This window comes from Spermophilus citellus, assembly GCF_964194105.1.
Source record: "Spermophilus citellus genome assembly, chromosome: 4".
In the NCBI taxonomy this organism is placed as follows: Eukaryota; Metazoa; Chordata; class Mammalia; order Rodentia; family Sciuridae; genus Spermophilus; species Spermophilus citellus.
In genome coordinates this window covers 179,517,410-179,539,018 of record NC_138185.1, presented here as the reverse complement: position 1 = coordinate 179,539,018, position 21,609 = coordinate 179,517,410, and the positions used below count along the sequence as shown (strand labels likewise).

At 34.4% G+C, this 21,609-nt stretch overlaps 1 protein-coding gene across 5 annotated transcripts in view; it reads right to left on the bottom strand.

The window, feature by feature from the left end:
* Positions 1–21,609, bottom strand: part of SLC25A21 (solute carrier family 25 member 21) — a gene marked incomplete at its 5' end in the record, with an annotated part of 517,166 nt that overhangs the window by 377,374 nt on the left and 118,183 nt on the right. The window lies entirely within an intron of this gene.

The following is a 21,609-nucleotide window of genomic DNA, read 5'->3' as shown; positions in this document are numbered from 1 at the left end:
TGATTAAAAACTAAAATGCAATCTTGGTGCTTTTGATTTGCTTTGCAAAACAAAAGTGAGTTGTTGATATCCATATGTGGTGACAGAAAACAAAACTTTCTTGAATTTCACACAAAGCAGATAGGATCTTCAATGTATTGTCACTCCATGCCAGACTCCAAATGATGTTTACCAGGCTTACCAAGAAAAACAATAAGAATATATCAGTAACACAGAAATACAGGTATTGGATTCATACCACTCCTTAAGTGAGTTCAGATACACGTGTGTGTGTGTGTGTGTGTGTGTGTGTGTGTGTGTATGTATATGTATGTATGTATGTATATATATACTTTTAGTTTGACCATATCATATTTTGGGGGAAAAATTTAAATTGATGTGGAACTTACAAAAATTATCTAAAGAATGAAGACTTTTTATGTTTTGGCAGAAAATTATTCTTTAAAAACTCTTTCCAGATCATTCACAAAGTTCTTTCATTGTTTACAATGTTTGCATACCTATTTGGTCCTTTTGGAAAATGACCACTACTTCTATTCCTCCCTCAAAATAATATCTGAAGGAAACCCAAGGAAAACCTTCAAGAAAAATTCTGTCTCCTGAGAATGCCAGTGGTTGTGTCATTTTTCATATGGTACCCACCACTTTCCAATAACACAGAGGAAGGAAATTATTGTCATCCTAAATTGGGTATGTATCTCAATTAACTACCACCTAAAGAAAGCTATGGGATTAGAAGAAGGAAACTGCAATAAGAATTCTTACATCCTACTGATTTTGTAGTAAAAAGTATATCGCTGCACCGCTGAAATAGACCTAAATTACTCTCTCCACCTGACTAAAAATTAGCTTTCTTGTAACCATGGAGATATCACAGGCCTATGACATCCAACAGCTGGGAGGCCCTTATGTTGTAAATCTTTGCAGACAGGTCAAAAACTTTCTTCTGGTGTTACTTACAGGAAAAGCACTTGCTTAAACTCTCTTGAGTCTTGGCTTCCTTCTCTGTGACACATGGCTGAGCATGTCTATTTTAGCTCTTGGATAGTCAAGGGGGCTAATATATGGTGAATGCTCAAACTTTCACACACGTGCATCTTGGTGGGAGCTTTGGATTTAGCCTCTAAGAACAATAACTAAAGCAGCTTACCAAGGCAGGTTTATCTTCAGATAGATTTAAGCTAGTTATTGACTCACCTGTAGGAAGTTTGTTTTTATTTTTGTTTTTAATATATCTGTTGGACCAACTGTTGCCCCTCCCAACCAAAACCTTTTAAATCAGAACTACAAAGTTAGGGTTAAGGTAATCTTTATTCATTTATTTTTAATTTCCACCAAAGATTCTGAAGAAGCCAGGATTAAGAGCTACTAACATAACCTGTCAAATTTCTTGAAACTCCAATGATTAAACATATAGTAACTGAATAAATCAAGTCAGTAAGTCTTAAAAGATTGCAAGCCATCACAAATCAAGAACAACATAGTAAAGAATTATTAACATAGTAATTAAAAAGTATGAATTTTAGACTAATGTATATAATAGATGTATAATAAAAACCACAAACATGAGCCATGTATGTAATTTCTAATTTTCTAGTAGCCATATTAAAAAAATGGGTGAAATTAATTTTAATAACATATTCTATTTAATCCAATACATCCAAAATGCCATCATTTCAACAGGTAATCTATAAAAATTACTAAAGAGCCATTTTCATCACTTTTTTGTTTGAAGTCTTTGAAATCTGGTGTGTATTCTACATTCAGGGCACAATTTAATTTGGATTTGATTTGTTTGAGTAACAAATCCTGTGCTCAATAGCCACATGTAGACAGTGATTACTATACTGGAGAACACAGATATGTAGTGTGTGTGTGTGTGTGTGTGTGTGTGTGTGTGTGTGTGTATGTAGCTATAAATATAGTATTTATTATCATTCTTTTAATAAAACTTGAAAACACTACACTAATATAATTTCTCATACCTCTGTGACAGCACCATGGGGATTAGATGTCTTATGAAGAATAGAAACAATGAGATTTCTAAGAACTACTGGGCAGGGTTATTTTGACTATCATGTGACATTTTTTCAAAATTATTTATATTAGTGAAAAAATGTACTTAAATTACATTTTTCAAATATAATGTTCATTTGCTGAGTGGGTATATATCTATAAAATATACAAAATCATGCATTGCTTAATGATGAAATACTTTCTAAGAAAAGCATCATTAGGTGATTCTGTCACTCTTTGAACATCAGAGAGTATATGTGTACATACTAATACCACCATGATACCACTAAGTGATATAATCTTATGGGACTACTGTTGTATATGTGGTCCATCATTGACCCAAACCTTGTTGTGGGGCATATTACTGTTTCTATCATTGCATGTTTGTGTATATATCCCACACAGAATTTTGCATCTAATGCAGTATGTAGTAGTAAAAGAAACAGCAATTTTCTTAAGAAATCAGTCATTTTAATGTACATTCATGTTTATATTAAATAACAGATCAATTCATGTAATTGTCTGGGAACACATCACATAGAGTTCAACAGTTTTTGCATCATACAAAGACTCCCACTCAATACGGCACTTGGGGGCTAAAAGGTAGTTCTGTTTACCAAGGGGGTGAAATGCCTTGAACTCTTGTAATTCATCAGCCTAGAGAGATACTTTTTTTTCTAATATATCAAAACAGTACTAGATACTCTTTTCTTTAATTTTTTTAGTACCAACATTCTAATGGTGATTCTGAGTCTTGGAAGCACAGGGAGCTTTATTAGAAGTTATTCATTTGGGTAGAATTAAATGACAGATCTAACCCATTCTCCATATCTTCCAACATAAAGACTTCTCTCCTTTGCTAGTTCTTAACAAGGCAAACTTTTGAGTGGCAGCTGAGTACTCCTCAGGCCCAAGGTACTTTTCTATAAAAATATTAACCTGCAACATCCGGTGAAAAGTGTGAATGTCTGATTCTCTGGGCATAAGGCAAATCATAATTTTAGTCTTCCTAATAAATCAAGCTTGCTACCTATGTATGTTTAAAAAATATATTGGTCTTATTTCGGATATTAGTATAGAATAGCTTCAGGCTTCTCTATATAAAATAACTATCTTACATACCCCAGTAACTCTTTATCATTTTTATATTACTTATCTTTTTCAATTGGCTTCAGCATTAAATCATAAATTACATTGTTCAGGTGTTTCTTTATTTCTTGAATATCAGGACACTCCAGTAGCATGTATACTCCAAAAGGGAAAGATCTTTTGCTTGTTGTTCACTAATTTATTCCCACTCTATAAGTCCAGATACTTATTAATACATTTTAAAATAAATATCTGATGAAATACTCTAGGAACCTTATTCTCACAGTATCTACTGTCAAAGACCACCTGAGGGAGATGCAGAAGAAGGAATACTGAATGTTATGATACAGGGGGCTGGAATAGCACAGCTGGTTCAGGGAACTACAAAGAAACTACAACTGATAAATGCACTCTCTTCAGTGGAGGAAAGGAAATAACTCATTTCCCAGCTATTAGACAATATCAGAAGTAGCCCAACATTTATCAAAGGCTTTTCCTTTAAGAATAGGTTAATTATTTAGACTGAACTCCTGGGCTATGACCATGTGTAATACTGTCAGAATAGGCAGGGAGAGAGACAGTGGATAAGTACTCTGACCTTGTTCTCCTTCCTTCTGCTTGATCTCCCACCAGGGCCTCCAACTAGTTTAACTCAACTGGAAGCCAGAGTGTACCAGGAGCCTACCAAGCAGTACTACCAAGCCAGCCCACCAAGGTACAAAGCAGGCTGGGGAGAAGTGAAGAGTTGACCTGAAGATTCCCAGAATAGTTTGGGAAATGCAGCATTATTTAAATTAAACATGAAATTGTTCCCACCACATTCAGAAGACAAGTTATGTGCTTAATAAATTTCCTTTGTTAAAAGTTAAATTTACAGCATTAAAATACAGTTCTACTAAAGAATTTAAATGACAAATTAAACAAATGTGATCCAGTAATGGAAGTTTTTTAAAAAAGTATATTAACTTTATACAGAAATAGAGTTATAGAACATTAAAAAATATTAATAGTATGAACTTCAGGCCAGTGGTTCCTAATCTAACTACATATCAAAACCACCTGTAAAACATTTTAAAACTATAAGTTTCTGGATCCAATCAACTCTACTTCATTGGCTTTGATTTTTCAGGGGAGGAACAGTGGAATTTATGAAGCACAGATTTTGAAATTTATGTTTGTTTTTAAATTTACCTTTAAAATTAAATATCTTGGTTATTTTAAATGAGTTTCTATTTTTGCATATTTGTTTTCTGCTATTTTAAACTAAATATTAATCTGACACAATTTGTTATTCAAATTTGTAGAGCCATTAATAAACATATATTTAATAAAAGAATTCTTAATGTGAGTCTAACTTTGAGATTATTTGTTTTTTATATAATATAAGCAGACTTTAATTTTTAACAGCTTAACTAAGGCATAATTACATAGAATAAACTGAATGTTAATATATGTGTCTATTTTATTTTGAAATACAAAAAACAATCCTTTGAGTATTCAGGCAAAAATATGAATGACTTAAAATGTAAATAAAAGTGAATTACTATTAGCTTTTCAATGGCAATGCTTTATGTTCTATGAGACTGAAGTCACATATTTAAGATGCTCAGGGAAATAAAATACGAGCCCAGGGCCTTGTATGAATTCTAACTGACTCTAGTATGAAAGCCACCAACATGCTATTATGGAATGTAGGAATTCAGTAAATATTACTTTTATGAGCTCTTCCATAGAAATCTACTTTCAAATTTCATGGAAACAAAATGACTAGAGAAATAACAATTGGTGATAAGCATTAAATACATACTGCTTTCATTAAATACAGTTGTTTTTAGAATTAAGACCAAATAAGGGTTAAAAGGGAAAGTTACGGGGGAAAGGCAAATGGTACCTAGCGGGTATATAGCGGGTATATAGGAAGATACAGTAAAACTATTTTTTTTATAAAACTCATTTTCATAACTAATTTCATAATCATTTTGATGGAAGTATCCAATTTGTGGACTTAGATGCCATTTCCCACTACAAGATACAAGGATTATTGTATAAATGGCTGACTCTAAGTTTAGGGGAAAATGTGCAAAATAAAGTCTGAAACATTCTGTCATACCATATAACAAGAAAAGCTATCAAATGCTAAGGATCATATCAAAGGATTCACAAATCAACTAACGAGGCTCATATTATTCAAAGATAATTTGAGCATTCATTAAAAAAAAGCTACAATAGACTGAAGTACTTAATATACTGAAATCCATGAGTTAATAATACTTTTTAAAAAGTTGTCTTAGAATGGTGTGATAGTTTTAAAATAGCCACAAATTCCTTGCCATTTCTCCCATTGAGAGGTGGAATCTATTTTCATTGATATGGGCTAGTTTGATATTGCTTGAGCTGTAGATTGTAGTAGAAGGAATAGTTTTCAAATAACTGCAAAGCCTAAGTCATAATAAACGTTGCAACTTCCATCTGGTCCCCTTAAAATGCTCTCTCTGGGAGCCCTCATCAATGATCTAGATGAGTAATATTACATTACGTATATGCCACATTTTTTATCCATTCATCTGTTGAAGGGCACCTAGGTTGGCTCCATAAATTGGCTATTGTGAATTGAGTGGCTATAAACATTGATGTGGCTGCATCACTATAGTATGCTGATTTTAAGTCCTTTGGGTATAAACCGAGGAATGGGATAACTAGGTCAAATGGTGATTCCATTCCAGGTTTTCTAAGGAATCTCCATACTGCTTTCCATAGTTGTTGCACCAATGTGTAATCCTACCAGCAATGTATGAGTAAACATTTTCCCTCACATCCTTGCCAATATTTACTGTTATTTATGTTCTTGATAACTGCCATTCTGACTGCAGTTAAGATGGAATTGCAGTTTAGTTTTAATTTGTATTTCTCCAATTGCTAGAGATGTTGAATACATTTTCAAACATTTGTTGACCATTTGTATTTCTTCTTCTGTAAAGTGGTATATATATAGAATAAAATATTACTCAGCCATAAAGAAGAATGAAATTATGGCATTTGCCAATAAATGGATGGAACTGGAGAATGTCGTGCAAAGTGAAATAAGCAAGTCCCCCAAAACCAAAGGCTGAATGTTCTCCCTCATATGTGGATGCTAACCCATGACAAGGGTGGGTAAAGGGGAAGTATAGGAGTTGGTTGGATTAGACAAAGGTGAATGAAGGGAAGGGAGGAGGGATAGGAATAGGAAAGACAGTAGAATGAATGAGACATAACTTTCCTATGTTCATATATGAATACACCACCAGTGTAATTCCACATATGTACAACCACAAGAATGGGATCAAAATTGGAATGGGTGACACTTCATGTATGGGTACTCTGTCCAAATAACACCCTAACATCATGTATATCTAAAACCAAATTTTAAAAATCTTTGGAATTTTCCATACAGACAATCTGTTTACAAAGTTGCATTTCTCCTTACAAACTGATATCTCTTTTATTTCTTTTTTTTTCTTCTGCCATTGCACTAGTCAGGTTTTTGAAGATGATTTTTAAAAGATGTAATCTGAAGTAATATCCATGCCTTGTTCTTCATTGTAAAAGAAAATATCCAGTTTCTCAACATTAAGTGTGAGGCCAATTGTAAGACTTTTTTTTTTTTTAAGTCACTTAGAAAGTTGTGGAAATGCCCACTTACTCCTAATTTGCTGAGAATTATTATCATAAATGTGTTGGATTTCCTTTAATGTTTTTCCTGTATCAACTTATAAGAACATATGATTTTTCTATATAATCAACTTATGTAGTAAATTACATTAATTGGTTTTAGAATATTAAACCAGCCTTGAAAATCTCAGTCTAATCACCTTGGTGCACAAAATATCATTGTTTTTGTATATTACTATATCTAACTTGTTATTATTTTGTTGAAGATTTTATACCTATATGCATAAGAGATCTTGCTCTAAATATTTCTTTCATATTGCAAACTTCACATGATTTTGGTATTGATGGAATACTGGATGCATAGAGCATATTAGGAAATGTCACTTCTGCTTTTTCATTCTGTAAGAGTTTTAAAATTAGGCCTTATTAAAGTATTTGGTAAAATTCCATAGTTAAAAAACAAAACAACAATAACAACAACAAAAAAACTATCTAGCTGACAATCCCAGCTAAGTCTAGTCTTTCAGCCACCCTCACCAATTCATTATACGTACCAGTAAATCCATCTTGGATCTCTCAAACCAGCTCATATACAACTGATTACCAGCAAATGACCATAGTTCATGCCACATGGAGCAACAGAATCACCCTGCTGAGCTCTGCCTAAATTTATGACTTACAAAATTATATGATATAATAAAATGTTTTCTTTTTAGAGTAAATTATTATACATAAATAGAAAACTGGAATGAAATTTTGTACCTGAAAATAGAGTTCCATAGTAATAATAATCTGAAACATGGGCATTGGCTTTGGGGCTAGGTGGTAAGCAAAAGCTGGAAGAACCATAAGCAGCCTAGAAGTGACAGCTGAAGGACTCCAGGGTGACTGTTGGTGAGGACTGGAAGAATAGTGAAGAAAATGCTAATGGAGGTTAAAAAAAAAAAGCAACCCTTACATGGTAGTGGAAAGTTTGAGAAGACTATGGCCTTCAGTATTTTGGAAAATAGAAATTAACTTAAAAAAGGACTCTTCTTTTTTTTTTTTCCTCAGAATTCATAGTAAATAATAAGATGTAGGACTTTCTAGGTTGAAATAAAGGTATTTCTCATCTCCAATCTCCCCTAGCAAAATATTTGCAGTTATAAATGGCTGTGGGGCAAATATCAATTCCACAGTCCCACAAGCAAAGCATGGCTTCAGAGAAAAGATTTCAAGTGTGGCTCCAAAACCCTTTGATGTGAACTTTAAAACAAAATAAGTATGTGTTTAACAAAGGTTGCAAATTCTAGATCTTTCTGCTAGAAAAGCAGGCCTCCAAGAACCTTAAAGGTTGCCCTTTTAGCTAGGTAATAGGCTTATAAGATTCTTAAAGTCATTGCCACAGCACCCAGGCATTCAGTTCAAGGTTGAAAATGCATGTTTTAGGAATGAAATGTATACGTGGCTTTTGTCTAATGTATTAGATTTATAATTTGATATACAGGAAACTGATAAAATTGTTAAAGAAAATGATATAAACTTGTACCGAAAGCCAAAATAATAACCCCATAGGAAAAGGGGAATTTGGGGTTCCAAACTTCTGCAAGAAAATTGACTGGGAAGGTTATTCCATTGTATACCCAAAAGGAAAAGGAAACATTTCCAGGAAATGAGCCCTAAGCAAGGAACTGATGACATTTTGCCAGCTAAAAATCAGAATTGCTATAGATGTTCATAGCTATGTGCCTCCTGTACCCCTTTTTGATTGGGAATGTCTACTGTGGAAATCTTAAGCTTTTGGGAAGTGTTTGGTGAGTGGGTGGGATGGAACAATAGATAAATTTGTCTCTAATTCACAAGGCTTCAAATTGAAAAGAACTTCAGTAGGGAAATGCTATACCTGAGAAATTACACCCAAAGAATTTCATTCACATCTGGAACTGATTCAAATAATACATATTAACACTTCAAACAGATGCCATAATGAGGTAAGATTGGGGGTTGGGTAGGAAGAAGATGAGTGTTATTTTGCACTTGGTAGGGAATGTAAATAGTTTATAACAATAGGGCATCGTGAAGTAGATTATATGTGGCCACAAATCTTTTCTGCTCCTCCCATGAAAATATGGAATCTCATTTCCTTTCCCTTGAATCTGGGCTAGATTTAGTGGTTTGAGTGACTGAAGAACACAAAAGTGATATCTGAGAAGTTCTTATAACTTGGAAGCATTGCAGCAGCCCCCCCCCCCGCCATACCTCTTAAAATTCTTCCTGGTAGGCCTAAGTTGCCATACATGGAAGTCCAACTACTCTAAGACCTCTCTGCTGAAGAACGAAGATGTAGGCTTCATAGGTGACAGTTCTAGAATTTGTTCTTTCATTCATCCCCAGGAAGGTGCCAGAGATGTGAATAACCAATCAGAATTTCAAATAAAGAAAAAGTTTCTTAGCTCACTCCATTCTTTAAAAGTTTAGATAACAGCCCAATGAAGACACTATGATATTCAAAAGTATTGTAAATTCCATAAAATATGTACCCTATCTCTATAATCCCTAAAATGACACGAACACATCTCCATAATTCTCCAGGTCTATGAAATGACTCATATACTTTTCTACCAGGTCCACACATGATGAGCCTACCTTGCATTCTGGCTACCCTGCTGTGCACTGACCTCCAACTACACATAGATTTGGAGTCTATAGTCAAGACAACACTGAAAGATAATTTATTTTCACATAAGAAGGATAATCTTTCGTCCAAATCCATCATACCTTTCCAAACTATAATGCTTTTTTCTCTCAAACTTACAAATATCTTTATCTGGACATTGTATTGATTTTCACCCTGGATCTATAAAGACTAGTGAAACACTTCAAAATATTCTCATGCCCCTCCTTAAAAGCATTAAATAAATTAACTAAGAGAATTGGATAAGAAGTTTTTCATTTTATTTTTTTACTTCATCTCAAGAGAAAATCAAAGACCATTTTAGATATAATTTCACAATTTTTAAAATTTGAGATTTAATGTAAATCCTCTCTTTAAATTTTTACCATTATTTCTAAAGGAATGCAGTACCATTTTCTTCCCTTTGGATTTAGAACTTTCAAATATGGTACATTGCTGCAATAACCTCTCTTTAGTCATGGGTTCCCTAACTATCTTAAGCTTTTGCAATCTATTGTTTTAATTTTATATTTTGATATATTTATACAAACATGGAATATATCTTATTCAAATTAGGATCCCAGTCTTGTCTATGTACACAATGTTGAGATTCACTGTGGTGTATTCATATATGTACATAGGAAAGTTATGTCTGGTTCATTCCACAGTCTTTCTTATTCCTATCTTAGTCTCTTCACTTTAGTCCCCCTTTACCTAATCCACTGAGCTTCTATTCTTCCCATCTATCCAATTCCCCACCCCCTTATTTTGAGGTAGCATCCACATATCAGAGAAAACATCAACCTTTGGTTTTGGGGGATTGGCTTATTTCACTTAGCATAATAGCCTCCAGATCCATTCATGTACCCACCAATGTCATAAAGTCATTCTTTTTTATGGATAAGTAATATTCCATTGTGTATATAAAACACATTTTCTTTATCCATTCATCTGTTGAAGGGCATCTAGGTTGAACCTTCCTCACCTGAGCTCATAATAAAAAAAATGTTTTCTTTTGCTTTCATATGTGATACAATGACAGAACCTAAAGCAATGTTCCAGGTGGGTCCTCAATTTCTTGTCATTTATACAGTATTCCTCCCCTGCAGTCAAACAATTTTATGATAAATTTAAATTGGAAAACTTTGGCAAGTTCAGTTACAAAAAGACAAATTATTATGAATGGAGTATTTCATCTTTTTTTTTCTAGTTCCCTCTTCATATCCTTAGTCAAAAAGTTATTGGATCTGAAAATTGTGTGAAATTCTCTCAGTTTTCATACAAGTAAAAGTTTTCTTTTGGAAGCATATTTTATTCCAAAATGTTTAGTTCTGTCTTGTAGTATAAGCCTCCCTTTGGCATTTTAAGTACATTTCCCATTTTAACAATATATGCATTTGTTAAATGCATTTTAATCTCATTTGTTAAATCTGTAACAAATCTAAGTAAACGTCTAAAACCCAAATAACACACAGATCACAGAGATGATCCTTCATCCCAAACCTCACAGTATCAAGAATTATTTGCATATTTACATTTGGCATATGCAGCAATGATCATACCTATGCAATTTTGAATATGGAAGGTGTTCAGGAGATACTATAGCCAGCACTTTCCCAGACTCAAATCATAATAAATCTCAGTCTATTCATCTAAAACTTTCAAAATTATATTACAGAACTTGAAAATGAAGCATACCAATAGAAAATTATTTTCTATACTTACTAAAATATGCATACAATTCAATCAAATCCATTGAAATCAATTCAGCAAATATTTAGTATAGTCTAGGAAATTAGTGAAAACATGATCTATACTGTCTAACAAAGTCCTTATAGTATCTCTTCTGCCATTAGAAAGATCCTCACTATTTTGTTAGACTTTAAGTGGGTGAAGATACAATTCATTTGCAACTGTGACTTAGAGCAAGTCTTCCAATGGCTATCTTTATTGTAATACCACTTACAACAAAATGAAATGATAAAACTTCAATATTTCTTTTGAGTACAGATCCTTCAGACCTAGTAGTCAATTATAAAATCTATTTTTTCTCCATAGATTTTAATGTTCTTAGCTATAAGATGAAGCGATCAGACAGATGATGTCTAGGGCCTGTTTCCATTTTTGAGTATATGGATTCTGTTCTATCACTAGTAAGAGGGAACATTATCCAGACTAGAAAGATGCTATTCTGATGTGCATTGTTACAATATCTGAAATATTGAATGAATTTAAGAACTTTAGATTTGAAGACCATAGCAAGATCTTTGGAAGGGCTTGTGACATTTGCGGTCAAATTTGTCAAAGTTGATAGTTGCTTTGGGATACCAGTCTTTTCTACTCTAAAGAATGTACAAACTGGTGCCAGTAGTTGGTGTGTTCCTTCGAGCCTTGTTTGAGCTGGTAGCTTTGGATCAGATGAACATGAATGGTATCTTAATTGGTGACATTTCCCCTCTTCTTTAAATTCTTCCCCCAGCAAAAATTAAAGAGTTTTCTGTGACTTCTCTAAAAGTCCTAATTTAGTCCTAATTGCTAGACTATATTGAATGTATCTATGATTATGCTCATACTGTATTATATTTTTTAAACATGCTTCATATAGTCAATCATGAGTTTCTTCAGGGTAAGGATCATGTCCTATTTACCTTTTTTCTAACAGGGGCTTACTACATTGGAGACATTTAAGTAATAGTGATAGCCAACATTTATAGAGAATTCATTATGTGACAGGCACTTTATAAATATCAAGTTTCAACCCTCACACCAACTCTAAAATATATACTATTATCATCATCTTTTTGTAGATGAAGAAACTGATCCACAAGTTTATGTAACTTGTCCAATGTTATAGTTAGCTAGACAGTGGCAGAATATAAATTCAGAGTGATCCCCCCCCACCTTTCTGAAACAAAGCACTTTGTTTCTAACCAGGGTCTCCAGGTGATATACTGAGTTATATAAAGTAGAACCAGGTTTTTCAAATATACCTTTAATTCCAGTTGGGAATCATTAACTAAAAACAAACAAATAAACAAATAAAACAAAAATATGAGGAACAGATTTTTGGTTGTTCACCACTAGAGAAAATGCCCACAAAGTTGCATGTGCAAGCATCATCTTCTATAACAAAAGTCTTCATAGAGCTGACAAGCACAAACAGGGTCCTGAGTAGACACCATCTGGCATCTGAGATGCCATATTTCAAATATTGCCACCCAAGGTTATGGCCACTAATTAGACTGGAATGGCCAGGTAAGGACAATGGAGGTGTGAATACAGTCAAAACTAGAGGAGCATGAAGCAACATTTCTACACTTACACGTGAAGCCAACAACTAGCAAGCTTTGCTTCAGCAAGGTCTAAACAGCAGATACAAAGTTCAAGTGATATTCAGGGAATCAGGCAGCTAGTTAACAAGATTAAAGGACATCTGGTTAGGAAAGAAAGTATAAAGACCAGGATAAAAGAAATATTGTATTTCTCTGTTAGCTCTACATTATGCCCTAAATGTTTGTGTACTGATCCCAATATCATATGTTGAAATTCTAACCCCCAGTGGGATGTTATTAGGTGGTAGGGATTTTGAAAGCTAATTTAGGTCATAAGAATAAAGCCCTCATGATTAGAATTAGTATGTTTATAAAAGAGCCCTCAGAGAGCACTGTAGTCTTCTCTCTGGAAAAGAACGTTCACCAGAACAACCATATTGATACTCTGATCTAGTCCTCCAGCCTCTAGAACTATAAGAAACAATTTTCCATTGTTTATAAATCTCCCAGTCTATAGTACTTTGTTATAGCAGCTTGAGCTGACTAGGATGTTCTACTCTTAAAAATAATTACAATAATGCAACCACAACAGAAGTAGGGCAGCCTAGAAACTATAGTGAAATAAAGGTAGAAGCTAAAATACTGTTTAGGCATTGGTTGCCAAATCTTTTAACTTTTCATGGAAAGTCAGAAATTTAGATTATAATATAAAACCTTCCAATTTTCAATATTGGCAATTAATTCCATTAAAAATCCACAATGCAAATAAAGCCCAGATATAGCCAAACAAAACAAGACTGCATGTCAGATTTGGTTTATGGCCCATATATGCAACCTTGGAATAGAGGCTCCATATTCCCTAGCATTTAGAAAGTGGGAAATAACTACATGGGCAAGTAAGTAACATGGTTAATTGTGGTCAGAAATAAAGATAGAGTGTAAAATGTAGGAAGCTAGACGAATTGGGAAAAAGTAAAGAAATCCTGTAGGTAAAAGCAAGAGAAAACCCAGAAGCCAAGAAGTTCAGTGAGTTAAGATAATGGCACCAAAAAAAAAAATGTGGCATATATACAAAATGGAATATTACTCAGCAATAAAAGAGAATAAAATCATGGCATTTGCAGGTAAATGGATGGAGTTAGAGAAGATAATGCTAAGTGAAGTTAACCAATCCCCCCCCCCCCGCAAAAAAAAAAGAAAAAAATTTTTTGATATAAGGAGGCTGATTCATAATGGGATAGGGAGGGGGAGCATGGGAGGAATAGACGAACTCTAGATAGGGCAGAGGATTTGGAGGGGAAGGGAGGGGGCATGGGGTCAGAAATGATGGTGGAATATGATGATCATTATTATCCAAAGTACAAGTATGAAGACACGAATTAGTGTGAATATACTTTGTATACAACTAGAGATATGAAAAATTGTGCTCTACATGTGTAATAAGAATTGTAATGCATTCTGTTGTCATAAAAAACAAGAAAAAAGAAAAAGATAATGGCATCAGGAATCTAAACCACAGAGAGTAGCCTGAAGAGTAGCCTGAGCCACGAAATTCATTTGCCCGGTAGTGCTGTCCTTATGTTTTGCTATAAATTGAAGCTGGTAGTGGGCGGTAGCTAGCCCTGAACCAGTTCCTCACAAGGAAGTGAATGCAGGGGGCTGGAAGAGAAAGCCCTCTCCCTGCAGGTGTGCTCTAGTCCCTGCTGGGGCAGAGACACATAGCTGGGATTCTAGGGAGAGTCTTAGGATAAGAGTCCCTGAACTTTCCATTCTAAATAGGAAACATACCTCAGAGAGTAGGAGGCTAAGCCCTCCTATATTTCAGAGCCTCCCTTTTCTGCCAGAGCTCCAGTGTTTCACAAATAAAGCACATTTTGCTATGACACAAATGAACAGCAACTGGTCCCAAGCAACAACATTCAGACTGATTCCTCAAATGTCAGTTTGCACAATCTGCTCTCTTTCTTGTAGACCACCCAGTCTTCTTATAATGACCCTACATTGTCTCATTTATTTTCTTCATGGCAGCAGAAGCCCCAATTTCCTCAGTTAAATTTCATTCTTTCCCTTATGCAACTACTGATTTATTTGTAATTCCCTGGTTCTCTATTAGTCAAACCAGGATAATTTCTTTTCCCCTTTCTAGTCAGTTGAGAAATACAGTAGGATTGATAAACTCTTATTTTTATACACTATTTAGAAAAATGTGAGGAATTAAATTATAGGGAAGAGAAAAAAATTAATCAAGTGTACACAGATTTGTAGGGAAAGGAAACAAAAAAGGCAGATGCCACACACACAGGTAGTTCATACTTCATACTGTTCTTTTCATTGAGTGAAGTAAAAGAAATGGACAAGAAAACAATCTTAATGAATTTACCCTATCATTTGGTGCAGCCCATGTTATTGCATTATTGTAATGAAAAACACATCAGAATATGTCTAGACACATGACATACTCCTGGTAGAGAGTTCCCTGCACTTCAAAAAACTGTGGTTCAATTTCCTTCTGGGAAACGCTCCAATGGCAACATTTCAGGTTCTTGAAAGTCTCTTCAGAATGACTGCCTAAGGGGAGGCCACCTCCAAAAGTAGACTTAAAGCACCAGGGCACCATAAGGGCTGGCAGAGCTTTCCATGGGAAAATGGTCAGACTAGCATGCCCCCCTGTAGAAATCCCCTGTACAATAATCCACTGATAGGTTCTGCTATGTGCAGAGGAGCTGTGACAGTCTAAATAAAACACTGAAAAAAAACCCTGTAAACAGAAGTAATAAAATACTTTGTTTTGGTGATTCTTTCATTTTAACTACATATGGATTAAACAAATCCAATTGGTATAACGTTCACCAATGTGTTGATTTAAACCAAATTCTATAGGCGTTGGGAGTCAGGAAAGGAAAATGATACCATGGTACTTTACCTATTACGGGGTAAACAATGTTACACTTGTGTTCTCACTGAAGAGTCATGAAAAGAGTAAATTCTAAACTTCAGACACCATGCTGAGATTATAATTATCCCTGTGACACTCATCTCTAATCTCTAAATTCCCAAAGCCAGGAAAACCAGTCAAGATTTCACAATAGGAATGACCTATTGGAAATAGGAAATAAGAAGCACGACATTAAATATAAAAGGTAGAAAGTTCAGACAAACTATAGGAGTTTGATCAATGGGTTGAAATAATAGGTTTTCTTAGCAGAGTTGGAAGATTAGTTGGCTCTTGATTCCTGAATACATGCAGAGAAAGGCATGTTAGAATTAGAAAACATTACAGTCAACGCATAAATTGGGGAACAAATTATGTAGAAAGGGCAAGCAGCAGCAATTATGACAGAGTTGTCAAGATTTTGGTTTGATGAGCACTAACTAGAAAGGGGCAGGGAGGTAGATAAGGTTAGAAGAAGCCAAATTCCAAAGTAAATGCAGACCTGGTAGCAGTAAAATTCCTTTCCACAGAATTTAGCTTTCAATGAAAAGCTAACCCAAAAGAAGTTGGCCTTGCCCTAAAAAGCAGCTCGTGTATTGCTAAGCTCAAAATATAAAATAACCTCACATAACAATCAGATGCTAAGAATGCAGCCAAAGAAGACTTCCTGAAATGACTTCCACTTGTGATATTGATTAGCACTTTAAAAGGTAAATTTTAGGTGACTTGTTTAAGGAATACTAGAGAATTGATAAAGCATTATTTCTAAGTGCATCTGTAAAAGTGTTTCTAGAGGAGATTGATATGTGAGTCAGTGGATTGAGAGGGGAAGAATCTATCCTCAATGTGTGCAGGCACCATCTAATTGGCTGGGGACCTGTATAGAACAAAAAGGTAAGAGGAAAGGAGAATCCTTTCTCTCTTTTCCCTGAAGTTAGGGCATATTTCTTCTGCCCTTGGACATCTGAACTCCAGGTTTTCCAGCATTTGGATTCTGGGACTACTAAAATGATCTACCAAGTTTTTTTTTTTTTTTTTTTTTTTTTTTTTTTTTTTTACCTTAAATGGAGAGTTACATCATTGGCTTCCCTGGTTCCGAGGTTTTCAGATGCCATCCCAGAGTCTGCAGCTTGCAGACCACCTGACATGGAACTTTCAAAATATTAAATTTAAATTTACCATGGGTAAATGTATTGATATTTAAAATATACTTATTCTTCAGAAATAAGTACTAAGGAACTCAGGAGTAAAGGGTTGTGATGTATTAAGACAAATGACTCATTCAGGTGTGTGTGTGTGTGTGTGTGTGTATGTATGCATATATATATATGCATACATATACACATATGATATAATATGCATATATGTGAACATACATGTAAATTTATATATAAAATTAGAGAGATTGAGAGCAAATGATAAAACAAATAGAATATTGATAATAGGTATATCTAGATAAAAAACATTTAGAATTGTTCCTTATACTATTTTTATTTTGATAATTTATCTATAAACTTTAAATCCTTGAAGTTATTTACAAATAAAAAGTTTCTTCAAAAAAAAAAAAACACCCCATAGGATGGATTCAATACACAGATGAGGGAAAAGATAGTATACTAGAAAATAGGGCAGAATAACTTATGTAGAATGCAATAAAGTAGGAAAATATGAAAACATGAAAGAGAGCTTAGGATACACAGACTAAGAATTGAGGATTAATATACATTTAACTAGGGTTCAGGAGGAGAAGAAAAATTATGGGACAGAAGCAAGGATAGTTCTAATTTGACTAAGGCTGGAGTTGTAGCTCAGTAGTAAAGCACTTGCCTCGCATGTGTGAGGCACTGAATTCGATCCCTGGCAGCACATAAAAATAAATAGATAGATAGATAGATAGATAGATAGATAGACAGATAGATAAAGATATTGTGTCCATAGATAACTAAAAATATTTTTTAAAAATTAGAATTGACTAATAATTATAAATGTCTAAAATTTTTTTATTTATTTTTATTTTTATTTTTTTCAAACTCAAAATTCCTGTTTATTATCTATTAATCAATTCCATTACATTTCTTTATTCAATTTTATTAAGTTTTAAAAGTATATTGGAATGAGTACATATTCATATGTCTAGGAGGACAAATGTTTGATAGCCAAGTACTAACACAAGGCCTCTTTATTATTTATTAACCAATTCTATGGAATTTCTTCATTCAATTTGACTAAACTTTAAAAATATATTAGAATGAATACATTTGTATCTTTCTATCCACATATTTATATAATTTGTATCTACACATGTGGAAAACTATGTGATGCCCAAGCAGTACCAGAAAGCATCTTTATTACTTATCTCTCAAACAATACTATTACATTTCTTTTTTTTAATCTTTTTTTTTATTGTTGGTTGTTCAACACATTACATAGTTCTTGATATATCATATTTCACACTTTGATTCAAGTGGGTTATGAACTCCCATTTTTATCCCATATACAGACTGCAGAATCACATCAGTTACACTTCCATTGATTTACATATTGCCATACTAGTGTCTGTTGTATTCTGCTGCCTTTCCTATCCTCTACTATGCCCCCTCCCCTCCCCTCCCCTCCCCTCTTCTCTCTCTACTCCTTCTACTGTAATTCATTTCTCCCCCTTGTATTATTTTTCCCTTTCCCCTCACTCCCTCTTGTATGTAATTTTGTATAACCCTGAGGGTCACCTTCCATTTCCATGCAATTTCCCTTCTCTCTTGCTTTCCCTCCCACCTCTCATCCCTGTTTAATGTTAATCTTCTTCTCATGCTCTTCCTCCCTGCTCTGTTCTTAGTTGCTCTCCTTATATCAAAGAAGACATTCGGCATTTGATTTTTAGGGATGGGCTAGCTTCACTTAGCATAATCTGCTCTAATGCCATCCATTTCCCTCCAAATTCTATGATTTTGTCATTTTTTAATGTAGAGTAATACTCCATTGTGTATAAATGCCACATTTTTTTATCCTTTTGTCTATTGAAGGGCATCTAGGTTGGTTCCACAGTCTTGCTATTGTGAATTGTGCTGCTATGAACATCAAAGTAGCAGTGTCCCTGTAGCATGCTCTTTTTAGGTCTTTAGGGAATAGACCGAGAAGGGGAATAGCTGGGTCAAATGGTGGTTCCATTCCCAGTTTTCCAAGAAATCTCCATACTGCTTTCCAAATTGGCTACACCAATTTGCAGTCCCACCAACAATGTACAAGTGTACCCTTTTCCCCACATCCTCGCCAGCACTTGTTGTTTGACTTCATAATGGCTGCCAATCTTACTGGAGTGAGATGGTATCTTAGGGTGGTTTTGATTTGCATTTCTCTGACTGCTAGAGATGGTGAGCATTTTTTCATGTACTTGTTGATTGATTGTATGTCCTCCTCTGAGAAGTGTCTGTTCCGGTCCTTGGCCCATTTGTTGATTGGGTTATTTGTTATCTTATTGTCTAATTTTTTGAGTTCTTTGTATACTCTGGATATTAGGGCTCTATCTGAAGTGTGAGGAGTAAAGATTTGTTCCCAGGATGTAGGCTCCCTATTTACCTCTCTTATTGTTTCTTTTGCTGAGAAAAAACTTTTTAGTTTGAGTAAGTCCCATTTGTTGATTCTAGTTATTAACTCTTGTGCTATGGGTGTCCTATTGAGGAATTTGGAGCCCGACCCCACAGTATGTAGATCGTAGCCAACTTTTTCTTCTGTCAGACGCCTTGTCTCTGATTTGATATCAAGCTCCTTGATCCATTTTCAGTTAACTTTTGTGCATGGCGAGAGAAAGGGATTCAGTTTCATTTTGTTACATATGGATTTCCAGTTTTCCCAGCACCATTTGTTGAAGATGCTATCCTTCCTCCATTGCATGCTTTTAGCCCCAAGCCAAAGTTAATCAAAAGGGATAAAGAGGGACACTACATACTGCTCAAGGGAACCATACACCAACAAGACATAACAATCATAAATATATATGACCCAAACAATGGTGCAGCTATGTTCATCAAGCAAACTCTTCTCAAGTTTAAGAGTCTAATAGACCACCATACAATAATCATGGGAGACTTCAACACACCTCTCTCACCACTGGACAGATCTTCCAAACAAAAGTTGAATAAGGAAACTATAGAACTCAATAACACAATTAATAACCTAGACTTAATGGACATATATAGAATATACCACCCAACATCAAGCAGTTACACTTTTTTTCTCAGCAGCACATGGATCCTTCTCAAAAATAGATCATATATTATGTCACAGGGCAACTCTTAGACAATATAAAGGAGTAGAGATAATACCATGCATCTTATCTGATCATAATGGAATGAAACTGAAAATCAAAGATAAAAGAAGGAAGGAAAAATCATGCACCACTTGGAGAATGAACAATAGGTTACTGAATGATCAATGGGTTATAGAAGACATCAAGGAGGAAATTAAAAAATTCTTAGAGATAAATGAAAACACAGACACAACATATCGGAATCTATGGGACACATTGAAAGCAGTTCTAAGAGGAAAATTCATTGCTTGGAGTTCATTCCTTAAAAAAAGAAAAAACCAACAAATAAATGACCTCATACTTCATCTCAAAATCCTAGAAAAAGAAGAGCAAAACAACAGCAAAAGAAGTAGAAGGCAAGAAATAATTAAAATCAGGGCTGAAATTAATGAAATCGAAACAAAAGAAACAATTGAAAAAATTGACAAAACTAAAAGTTGGTTCTTTGAAAAAATAAATAAAATCGACAGACCCTTAGCCATGCTAACGAAGAGAAGAAGAGAGAGAACTCAAATTACTAGCATACGGGATGAAAAAGGCAATATCACAACAGACACTTCAGAAATACAGAAGATAATCAGAAATTATTTTGAATCCTTATACTCCAATAAAATAGAAGATAGTGAAGGCATCGATAAATTTCTTAAGTCATATGATCTGCCCAGATTGAGTCAGGAGGATATAGACAACCTAAACAGACCAATATCAATTGAGGAAATAGAAGAAACCACCAAAAGACTACCAACTAAGAAAAGCCCAAGACCGGATGGGTATACAGCAGAGTTTTACAAAACCTTTAAGAGGAACTAATACCAATACTATTCAAGCTATTTCAGGAAATAGAAAAAGAGGGAGAACTTCCAAATTCATTCTATGAGGCCAACATCACCCTGATTCCTAAACCAGACAAAGACACTTCAAAAAAAGAAAACTACAGACCAATATCTCTAATGAACATAGATGCAAAAATCCTCAATAAAATTCTGGCGAATCAGATTCAAAAACATATCAAAAAAATTGTGCACCATGATCAAGTAGGATTCATCCCTGGGATGCAAGGCTGGTTCAATATACAGAAATCAATAAATGTTATTCACCACATCAATAGACTTAAAAATAAGAACCATATGATCATCTTGATAGATGCGGAAAAAGCATTCGACAAAGTACAGCATCCCTTTATGTTCAAAACTCTAGAAAAACTAGGGATAACAGGAACATACCTCAACATTGTAAAAGCAATCTATGCTAAGCCCCAGGCTAGCATCATTCTGAATGGAGAAAAATTGAAGGCATTCCCTCTAAAATCTGGAACAAGCCAGGGATGCCCTCTCTCACCACTTCTGTTCAACATAGTCCTCAAAACACTGGCCAGAGCAATTAGACAGACAAAAGAAATTAAAGGCATAAAAATAGGAAAAGAAGAACTTAAATTATCCCTATTTGCAGATGCCATGATTCTATACCTAGCAGACCCAAAAGGGTCTACAAAGAAACTATTAGAGCTAATAAATGAATTCAGCAAAGTGGCAGGATATAAAATCAACATGCATAAATCAAAGGCATTCCTGTATATCAGGGACAAATCCTTTGAAATGGAAATGAGGACAACCACTCCATTCACAATATCCTCAAAAAAAATAAAATACTTGGGAATCGACCTAACAAAAGAGGTGAAAGATCTATACAATGA